The sequence below is a fragment of the Saccostrea echinata genome, unplaced genomic scaffold (assembly GCF_033153115.1).
Source record: "Saccostrea echinata isolate AGI-Se365-2 ecotype Australia unplaced genomic scaffold, CSIRO_AGI_Sech_v1 ptg000064l, whole genome shotgun sequence".
In the NCBI taxonomy this organism is placed as follows: Eukaryota; Metazoa; Mollusca; class Bivalvia; order Ostreida; family Ostreidae; genus Saccostrea; species Saccostrea echinata.
In genome coordinates, this window is record NW_026889813.1 from 7,628,888 (window position 1) to 7,641,207 (window position 12,320).

General features: G+C 32.5%; 1 long non-coding RNA gene across 1 annotated transcript; it reads left to right on the forward strand.

Moving 5' to 3' along the window:
* The first annotated feature begins 601 nt into the window (after window positions 1-601).
* Window positions 602-2,079, forward strand: LOC133175836 (uncharacterized). Its single transcript, XR_009719329.1, has 2 exons — window positions 602-1,210; window positions 1,457-2,079. It is a non-coding gene; the product is annotated as an uncharacterized LOC133175836 (long non-coding RNA).
* Window positions 2,080-12,320: the final 10,241 nt, after the last annotated feature.

The window sequence follows — 12,320 nt, forward strand, 5'->3', positions numbered from 1 at the left end:
GCTTACAGATATCACTATCAGTTTGGTAAAAGAAAGGAATTCAAATGTGAATGGATTGATAGATTGAAGGATGGAAGTGAGGAATTAATAGACGAAGTTCTAGTTAAATTGTGCGTTGTCTGTCGATATAGAAGGCGAGGAGATGGAAAAAATCATTACTATCAATGCATATTTTTCTACCCACTGTTCAGGGAAACAACTACCTTCATTGGGTAGATGACGAATTTCCACACTCAAAATCTGTTGTGGAAAATATGTCCTCACAAGACAACTCTGAGACAAAAGTGAAAAACCTACTTGACGTGTCAGCTGAATATGATGAATTCCAGTCATTTCTTAGTAGTAATAAGAAAACGTTTCCAACTCCAAGAATCATCTCTCCAAACACAGTCGCCTCACCAAATAATATGCAAACCATAGAATCAGGTATTTGTTCAAGGTTTAGCACCTTTGACAGAACCTGTACGAAATGTTCCGCCTGGAATATAGGGGGAATAGAGGCGTACTTGGAGAAGGGATTCCGGGCATCAGTTTGTCTCACTACATATATGGTGATATACAGGTTCCGGGCGTAACCCAAGAGGAAACCAAGAGGAATACGCGACTTCCGAGATACGTTTCCGACCCGATTTTTACATCACGCAAAAGTGAAATGTAGGGCATGTTTACTTCCGTTTTCATCGTAAACGATGGCGTCATTAGATACAGACTGCGATTACGACTATAATTTCAATTCTTGGCAAGTGCCTATGCTGAAAGACCTTTTATCCTTTAAAGGAATAGCTTTTTCAATATATTAAAATCATCATTTGATAAGACTTTGTGAACTGGGAGTTGAAATTCAGAAGTGGCAGATGATTAGGCCTACAGGGTGGTGATGTCAAACTGTTGGAGATAAAGTTTTCCGAAATATAACAAGTGTTGATAGGTGGTCTGAAGATCTCATAAAACTGCCGAACATTGAGATTTCCGATGTTTTCATAAAACTTTTGAACGATGGCTGGAGTACGTTATTCTCGGTTGAAAACAGAGACAAGACAATGGATACAGACTAAAACAACCACGTTGATAAAGTGAAAGTGTCCCCCCTGTCTGATGATTTTCAGTACATCAAGTGTGACACAGTTCCTGAGACTAGCCAGATGCAGATCCGTACAAGACCTGGATATTTGTTGAGGGCAATGAACAGATTCACTCAGGTGGATGTAGTGTAAATATTCTGGTTTTCACATTATGACTACAGATTCTCCAGTAGAATTTAAAGCAATAATTATCAAAAATGTTATTTCTTAAAGATATACTAATGCTTTTTGTTCATAAAAAAACATACACAGAGGGAGCCCTGTCTCAGCCTACAAGCATTTATGATTATGTAAATTGCTCAATACACTATTCATGTCATGGAATTTCATATTCAATACTTCATCACTTTGAACAAAAGTTCTCTTGATTTTAGAGATGATGGGTCGTGTAAGCACTGTACAGCTTCGATATTTGCTGTGGCTTCATTCTGTGAGAGGCACAAAGACTGTCACACTCAAGTCGGAACAGATATTCCATGTGTTTGGGACAATTTTTTAAGCCTCGTGTCATCTCATCTTGTATTGGCCAATTACATAAAACTACAGGACTATACAGGAGAAGAACCTGAAGTTAGCGCTCACCATTCAATAAACAACCCATGCAAGTCCTTGAACAACAACTCTATTAAAGAAATTGAAGAAAAAAAATTGTTTCAACTCCTGTGTTTTTACACAAAATGTGGATTTTTCTGTGAGCAAATACATTATGATCCTTTGAAATTTGAGGAAATAGTACAAAAATGTGAATATCTCTTTGACAAACATTTGAAAGTTGCAATTATGTCTCTCTAAGTATAGCAGAGCAACAAATTTGTAAATGAGATAAGCATGTAATGCATAATAATTTATGGCATTCTTGATTATAACAGTGAGGAAAAACTTAAAACACTTTTGGTCTAAGGTACAGGATTCATTAATATTCATAATTTATTGATGGCAGAATACCTGAACTGATAAATATAAATTAGGAACAAACAATAAAATATTTCAATCATCATGATCATATGATTAAATTCTTTCATAAATAAATACAATATTTACATTACAGTTTGTATCAGACCTGGGGTAATGGTAATGCATTGTAATCATTACATTTTTTCAAAGTAATTGGATGTAATGTGTAATGGACTCATCTTTCAATTACAATTGTAATGTTTATGCATTAATTTAAAAAAAAATGTCAGTAATGACCATTGCCTTTCAATTACATTTTGGTTTTAAATCTCTCTTCATTATTGAATCTGAAACAAATAAAGGTCACTGAGAGGTTATTTTTTTTTATTTATAATGTTAAAGTCTTAAAATTAAAATCCTATATCTTACTTTAAAAAAAAAAAATGTTTATTCAGTGGTGATTGACAGACATACTACATGTAAATAATTGTTTTAATGGAAAACTTCTTGACAAGACAGTTATAAAATCAATTGAAGAAAGCCAGAATTGTTTTGAAAAAAGAAGAAGAAATCATTGGGTTTCAAAGAAGCCACAAAACAAGTGACATTAATACATTTATTTAAAAAAAAAACGGAGGAACTAACATCAGAGACTGAACAAAACTGCAACATTAAAAGTGTTCCGATCCACTTTCTTTGTCAACTGTAGATCATGGTAGATTGGTAAACTACATGGACATGATAAATGAATACAAAATCCAAATACCACTCTGACTTACAGACATGAGGGAAAGCATATCAACCAAGCACAAAGTGTGAAAAGTATAGATATAAATTGTGTGGTCATAAAATTTGTGTTTTTCTCTTATAAAATGTAATGTGTAATGTAATTCATTACTTAAACAAAGTAATTGTAATTTAATTAATTACTTTTCTAAATGAGGGTAATGGTAATTGTAATGGTAAAAATTTCGAAGTAATTGTAATTTAATGCATTACATTTAAAGTAATTGACCCCAGGTCTGGTATGTTTTAGATGCCTTTATGGAATGAACATTCAGATACATAAAAAAGATCTTATTCTTTTGATTTAATTTACATGTAAGCACTTGTTTCAGATGTCATATTATGTGCATAGCTACTATTCATGATCATAGAGCATTCATGAACACATCTTTGGATAGTACAATTACATGCATCATATATAGATCATTATTCGTTTGTCAAGTGGTGATACAAGAGGGAGTGATTCCAACAAGGCACTTTAATGTGTTATGGCTCTTATAGTTATTGTATGTTTGATGCTGTGCTCTAGGGGTACGTGGCCGCTGAACAAACATCTCTGTTCAGTCGACTACTCTGAACTCTTGTCCAAGGAAAAGCATTCTTGAATGAGTGTGGTATGAATTTCCTTATACTTGTGCTCTTGAAGGCCATTTAATTTGAGGTCCAAATACCTATATAAAATACAGTTACTTAGTAATACTTTTCAAAGTCAAAATACTAATATTCTGTGTGAATTATATTATTTGTGAATCTAAATAAATAAATATATATATATAATATATTTACCAATTACCAGTAATTAATTTATTTAAGGAAATAAACCATTTGTAATATAATAAAAAATTAAGATATATTCATAAAATATTAACAATATTTAGATTTTTATTTGAAACTTAGACAAATTAGTGAACTTGCAGTTTGAATCTAATATTTCTTAGTAACACACCCTATATATGAGATTAATCCATGTGCTAAATATTTGGTATACCTGACTCTCGGCTACCCCAAACAAGTTAGCAAGTAAAGAGGTGTTGACACCAAGTCAAATTCTAAGGAGTGTGATCAAGAATTCTTCGAATCTAGTCAGCTTCCTGGATGGCCCTGTTTTTTTTTTTACATTGACCCTTTTCACACTTCTTCTCTGTTGATGTAGAGGTATACATGTATACTCATAGCGGTTGTACTCGCATATGCATGCTGAGGTTTTTCAATGGAGGTGGTTTCTATTTTGGAATCTTGAAATTGTAGCGACTAAATAGGGTAGGGATAGGATTGTTTTCAGTGGGACAGCCATCTACAAAATGTAGGGAACAAACGGAGTGGTATCGTCTAGGGGAAAACTCCTCATCTCGAAAGACCTGCTGAGGCCGCTGCCTTCGTAATTTGAGTTTCCTCTTAAAATTGGACGCCTTGCATCCAAGGATAAGTGGCTCAACTGGCCTCCCGTCTGCTGCACACCCTGACAAAGAACACCAGTAGTGGCTGGGAGTATCTGTGTTCTTCCTTTTTTTCAGACGTCGAATAATTTCGTCTGCTCAATATTTCGTTGCGATGTAAACATTCGCCATTACAATGCCCTACATTTCCTTATTATCACGTGACTGCTGTGTGTAAAAGTCAGCCGTAAACCACGATTCCGGCGTATCTCGAAAGTTCCGTATTGAGCAGGAATTTGAGGCGAAAAATGCAAATGAGCTACGCCCGGAAAAATAAATGACGCCCGGAAAAAATTTACGCCTGGAAACTAAAATGACGCCTGAAGCAGAATTATGCCTGGAAAGTCCTTATTATTATATAATACTATGTGACCTAAAAACCTATATAACCAAGAAAAACATTTAGGTCATGACTTACAATGTTAAAGTTAAAAATTTAGCCTATTGAACTGTAAGAAAACATAATAACAGGTCATTAACATAGTATAGAAATATAATTTATAAAAGCATGAAGTAAGAGTAGTCAATATATGCCTGGTTGTATGAACCTCTAAGGTCAAGGTCAAACATGGAGTAGACCTTTTTTCAGCTTGATGATCTTTTAAGAAACTTTTGTACAAAATATGATATTGTTTGTTTAGCTGAAACAATGCTGATCGAAGGATTCAACAAGAAATCTTCCAGGATTTTCTCCACCATTTGTATTGAACTCAAAAAAAAAACAAAGAAAAGGGGTAGACCATCAGGTGGATTACATGTATATATTAAACCTACGATATACCAACACTTCAAAAAAGTATTTCAAAGTGAAAATAGCATTTGGCTTGAAATTAACACTCGAAATACAAAATCACAACAGAATATTGATTCATATTATTTTTGCTTCTGTTATATAAAACCATACGTAAGTAAGGCAAAATCGGAAGAAGTATTTTCTAATTTAGAAAATGAAATTGCAAACTATAGAAGCAAAGGAGAAATTTTTGTTTGTGGAGATTTTAATGCTCGTACAGGGGGGCTGCAAGATTTTATACAACATGACACACTGAATGATACATTTTTGGATTGCCCTCTTCCAGAATACATATATGAACCTGACATTTCAGTGAACAGAAACCAACTTGATAAGACATCAAATTTACATGGACACCTACTTACAGATATTTGCAAAACATATAGATTATCCATCCTGAATGGAAGATTTCTTGGTGACTCACTTGGCTATTTTACATTTTTTAATTCTAATGGTTCAAGCACTGTTGACTATATGTTGGCATCAAGTCAGTTGTATCATAAAATTGAACATTTTAATGTATTACCTCCTACAGAAATATCAGATCATTGCCTTATTACTGCAAGTATTAATATGAACACAAATGTGTTTTGCAATGAAAAATATAAAATGCACTCTTTGAAGGGGAAATATCTCTGGTCAAGCACTTGTAAAAACCAATATGCAGAAGCTATTAATGAGGAAGAAACTAAAAATCAAATACTAATGTTGGATAATTTACTTGACCAAATATATGATGATAACACATATGATTCAAATGATCTTGTCTATAAACTATCAAGTATTATAATTAATGCAGCTAATAAAAGTGTTCCATTTAAACCTGCAAAATTTACAAAATCGCAACGAAAAAATAAACAAAGACCAAAATGGATGACTACAGATTTCTTACTCCTACGAAAAGAAGTTAGAAATTTAGGGAAGAAAGTACACAAATATCCAAACAACTGTGAACTAAAACATGCCTTTGCAAAATGTAGAAAAGATTATAATAAACTAAGGAAAAGTCTTAAATCTAATTTTTACATTAGTATTGCAGAAGAAATTAACGCGCTTTCGCCACAAAACTCCAATAAATTTTGGAATAATTAAGATAAAAGAAAATAAATCAAAGAAAACTAATGCAGAAACAATTGGAATTTCAGAATTCGTTGACCACTACAAATCCTTACTGAACATTCAATATACTGATGAATAGAGCTTGAAATACAAGAACACTGAACTACAATGTAAATACTGAACCAAATCCATTAGACTTTTTGTTTACTCAAGATGAAATAGAACAAAGCATTTTAAAGCTGAAAAAATAAATGGTGAAAGTGCTGGGCCTGACTTAATTTTAAATGAGTTTATTAAAACAAACAATACTACCCTTTTACCTGTCCTTACAAAACTGTTTAATATTCTACTTAAAAATGGAAAAATGCCCAAAGAATGGAACCTTTCACTTATAACATCATTATACAAAAATGGTGATCCTAATAATACAAACAATTATAGGGGTCTCAGTGTTACAAGTTGTTTAGGAAAACTTTTTTCAGGCCTTCTACAGAAACGCTTAGATAATTATCTTGAGTCAAATAACCTACTAAGCCAATATCAATCTGGATTTAGAAAAGGTCATAGGACCACTGACAATATATTTGTACTAAAAACACTTGTAAACAAATATCTTTATACAAAGAAACAGAATTTATATGTGTGCTTTGTAGATTTTTCAAAAGCATTTGATACTGTGTGGAGATCTGCACATTTATACAAATTGAATAAAAAGGGTATTGGTGGTAACTTTCTCAAATGTTTGACAGACATGCATGTATACAAATATACATACTATTCTTGTAAAAAGGACAATCAAATGAGTGAAAAATTTAAAGCCAATAGAGGAGTCAAACAAGGTGATAATTAATTTAAGTCCAACACTTTTCAATATCTTTGTTGATGATTTTGTGAATTAAATGTAAGCACATATCCTGCATATCTAGATACTATGCCAATAAATCATATGTTTTTTGCTGATGATCTTGTCCTTGTATCAGAATCAGAAGTTGGTCTACAAAACTGTATAGATGTTTTAGGAAAATATTGTTCAGACTGGAAATTGTGTGTTAATATGGATAAAACAGATGTTATGATTTTTTCAAGAAAAACAGATGATGAAACATCATTTAGATATTATTACAATCACCAAATGATTAACATAACGAATGAATATAAATATTTGGGTGTTGTGTTCAGATCTGATGGAAAAATGAAATTTGCAGCTGAACAACTTTCAGAACATGCTAGGAAAGCATATTATGCTATTAAATCAAATTTTCCTGCAAACATTAATTTTTCAGCTGAAATTATGTTAAAATTATACCAGTCAATGATAATACCAATTATTACATATGGATCTGAAGTATGGATAACTGACTTCAAATGTGATTTAATGTCTTCAGACCAATTTCCTTTTGAAAAAACACAACACTTAATATTTAAAGACATACTAGGGGTACATAGAAAGGCATCAAATCTTGCTGTTTTATGTGAATTGGGTCGTTTTCCTTTGTACTATTTATGTTATGAATATATGTTTAAATAATTTTAAGAGACTTAAGGAAATGGAAAACAAACATGATTATAATAATTAATTAGTGATTTCTGCATTTAAAGAAGACAAAAAACTTGTATCTAGAATATCTTGGCAAAGAAAACTGTCTTCATTACTACAAAAATTAAATATCACTTCTTTGGATATTTCTCACACAACCTTGAAAAACAAATTACAAGAGCATTACCAAAACAAGATACATGAACAACTGAAAAATATAAGCAAATCAAACTCTGGAAAGTTAGCTTTTTATAGTAAAATTGTAATTCAAAATGAATACAAATTGCAAAGTTATTTAAAGCTGCCTTTAAAGAAAAGTTTTAGATCTGTATTAACAAAATTAAGGATCAGTGCCCATCCATTGTATATTGAAACGGGCAGATACTGTAAACCCCCTATTCCTAGAGAAAAACGTTTATGCTATTCATGTAAATTATTTATTGAAGATGAAAAACATTTTGTTCTATACTGTTCAAAGTAATATGACCAATTTAGATGCAATTATGCTGATATATTTAATGTAAACACATATACTAGTGATAATCCCATTAGAAAAATTGTCAATCCTACAAATATTACAACTGCTAGAAGGATATGTTGTTTTTTGAAAAAGTGCTTTGACACCAGAAAAGAAAGTCAGCAATGAATACTTAGAAATATGTGAATATACTCTACATTATTTTGTTCAACTCACATTTGTCACTTTGTATATGTATGTATTATTCTTGTTAATTTGTTTTATGTCATGACTGTATGCCGACATGGTAATTGTCAATAAAGTGAATTGAATTGAATTGGTTATTTGAAGTGTAAAGTATTACTAGAAGACCAATTTTGCAAGTTAATTTGAATACACTTTTTGAACCATAAATAATATTAATTGATAGTGAAAAGTTATTTTATACAGTTAAATCTAGGTATCCCAAATACCATGGGTAAGTCGGAGTTTGAAGTCCAATCCACTTTTTCTATATATGTATTTTTACCTCCATATCTTGAATCCTTGGATATCTCATATTTTTTTCTCTGTCCCCTCGAGTCCGAGATAACGAGGTTTGTCTGTATTTATATGTTATGATTATGTCATCATTGAACCATGACCAATAATATATAATTGTAATACATGTACATGGTTTTCAGTTGGAGGTGTTAACAAATTACCTTTCTCATCATAACTTGATCTGTTCACATACATATAATAAAAAGAAGTTCAGATAATTCAAGACTTTTATTGCACTGAAGTAATCGTAAACAAAACATAAAAATGATATCAACAGATTCTAAATTCCATAAAAAGCACTACTTGTAAAAAAATAACCATAACACATAGCCATTATGCAGCTAGATAAAGTTTTTTCTCTTTCAAAATGCATTTATTATGCAGCCTTTCTGCATCAATTAATAATTCTTATTACAGGATGTCATGTTTTAAACAAAGCAAAAGATGTATTAATAACATTTTATATTTTGCATCCTTTTAGAGCATTATTCAACATCAGCAAAATTTACCTTATGCAACAATCATTTCACTAGATTCTTGAACATGGTGATTGCCTAAACCATTACATGTACAAGTACAAATATAACAGACATTATCAAAAACTAGTTAAAAATCTAACAAAGATTTGCCACAAATCAGATTAGTGAAATTGTAATTGATGAACATCAAGTACAGATACTGATTAAACAATTCAACACATTCCTACAATTTGAAAGATTACACACATTTACACCAGTAATCAAAACAGTTATACAAACTCTATTAATACCATTTTAGTGATTGTGCATGAGATTTAATTAGCATAAAATTTTGATCGAGCAGATCTAACAAACAGTGCAAGGGGCGGATCAAAGATTTGTCATCATTGGTAACAATATAACTATCCACTATAACAGTAACAATAGCAAAATGGTGGGAAGACGATGTAAAACTCAACAAAGCATGCTCTCTACCATTCTACTTACACTACAGATGCTGAAGCAACTTCTTCAATTACCTATGGCCATACAAAGGTACATAACTACATCAATGCATCATATACCAATAAAGAAATTTTTCATATGTTTCATACTTTTTTTTTTCATGGTGATCATTGGACCAAAATAACCTAAACCAGTATTTATATCTACAATATAGACAGCTACATGTTTTTACTAACCTACCTGAAATGACTACATGTATTGTACAAGAACAACAAATTTAATGTTGTATCTTGAAGTCCACATACAACCTCTATAAAATGTACTACAGCTATCCTCATTGCTTGAGAGAGTTATAAGGAACTACAGTACTCAGAGGGAAATTCCACTGAAGATTTAAACTTGATTTGGAAAACAATACAACACAAATGATTGATATCCACAAAAATAAAATACTCCAAGATTATCACTGTTAGCAACCACTCAATAACACAAGACATAGCACCAATGGGATAAAGACACAAAACATAACAACCTTTAAAGAAACTAGCATTATGGCAAACACAATAATATTAATGAACCTAAATTGAAGAAACTAGCATATTGGCAAATACAATATCAAATAAAGAAATAAAGTTTGGAGAAACTAGCATTATGGCAAACTGTAATAAAAACATTGGAATAAAATGCACACTCTTGATTGACTATACAATATGAATTACACAATCTACATTGTGGTGTCTTAAAATGACCACCTCTTATCCCCTATAGAGATATAGATGTGTATCTATTGTTGCCTAATGAAAGTGCTAAATTCTAGGCATGATATAGTATACACATGTACTGGTACATTGTAAGTTTGGTGTAATACCGGCAGTATGCAAGGTATCGCTTTTGAAATCAACCTTAAAAAAACGCCATGAAGTCTGTTTTTTCTATCTATGACATCAGGTTTAAAACAAGCAAAACAAACAATCCAGTGTAAGACTCTCAGTAACCAGAAGTCTCTGATGAGACTGTAGCTCTACTGGTTGTACTTATAAAGGAAGATTAAAGTAGCACTTGGATTTGAAACTTTGCAACAGCAATAAATAGAATAATGATCCTTGGTTTAGTCTGTTTTTGTGGCAAGATTTATTGCAATCAGAATAAAACTGTAGGAGGAGTAGCCTTTTAAAATAATTTTACAGAAATTTTGATTTAAGTAACCATGGCAACATCATTCAACAAAATCAAAAAGCAATAATGACAATTATGTATCTCATTGTAGTCTACTTGTATGCCAAGTTATACTGAAATCAGACAGAACATGTAGGAGGGGTAGCGTTTTGAAAGTATTTCAAAACAAGAGGCCCATGGGCCAATTCGCTCACCTGAGCACATTGGCTAGGAAAAAAAGCAAAAATCAGTTCAGTATTGAAAAGTTAACGGGGGAGGGGGGGGGGGGATTTTAAACTACCTGACAATGCTTTCATATCAATATAACAAATAACTTAGATATTTTCCCTATATTCATTTGTAAAAATTTGATCCCCCATTGTGGCCCCACCCTATCCCCGGGGGCGCTCATTTGAACAAATTTCATTTTATACTACCCAACGATGCTTCCATATCAATTTGACTAATCATGGCTTTTCTGTTCTTGAGAGAAAGATTTTTTCTTATATATTCCTCTGTAAACTTTGATCACCCATTGTGGCCCCACCCTACCTCCGGGGGTCATGATTTGAACAAACTTGAATCTACACTACCTGAGGATGCTTCCATATAAATATGACCAATCATGTCTTTGCTTATCTTGAGAAGAAGATTTTTAAAGTTTTTTCCTATATACTCTTATGAAAAACTTTGACCCCCCATTGTGGCCCCACCCTACCCCCAGGGGTCATGATTTGAACAAACTTGAATCTACACTACCTGAGGATGCTTCCATATAAATATGACCAATCATGGCTTTGCTGTTCTTAAGAAGAAGATTTTTAAAGATATTTTCCTATATATTTCTATGTAAAACTTTACTCCCCCATTGTGGCCTCACCCTACCCCCGGGGGTCATGATTTGAACAAACTTGAATCTATACTACCTGAGGATGCTTTCATATAAATATGACCAATCATGGCTTTGCTGTTCTTGAGAAGAAGATTTTTAAAAGTTTTTCCTATATATTTCTATGTAAAACTTTGATCCCCCATTGTGGCCTCACCCTACCTCCGGGGGTCATGATTTGAACAAACTTGAATCTACACTACCTGAGGATGCTTCCATATAAATATGACCAATCATGGCTTTGCTTATCTTGAGAAGAAGATTTTTAAAGTTTTTTTCTATATACTCTTATGAAAAACTTTGACCCCCCATTGTGGCCCCACCCTACCCCCAGGGGTCATGATTTGAACAAACTTGAATCTACACTACCTGAGGATGCTTCCATATAAATATGACCAATCATGGCTTTGCTGTTCTTAAGAAGAAGATTTTTAAAGATATTTTCCTATATATTTTTATGTAAAACTTTGATCCCCCATTGTGGCCCCACCCTACCCCCGGGGGTCATGATTTGAACAAACTTGAATCTACACTACCTGAGGATGCTTCCACATAAATATGACCAATCATGGCTTTGCTGTTCCTAAGAAGAAGATTTTTAAAGATATTTTCCTATATATTTCTATGTAAAACTTTGATCCCGCATTGTGGCCCCACCCTACCCCCGGGGGTCATGATTTGAACAAACTGGAACCTACACTACCTAAGGATGCTTCCATAAAAATTCTATTTTTAGTAACCATGGCAACACCGTTCATCAAAATCC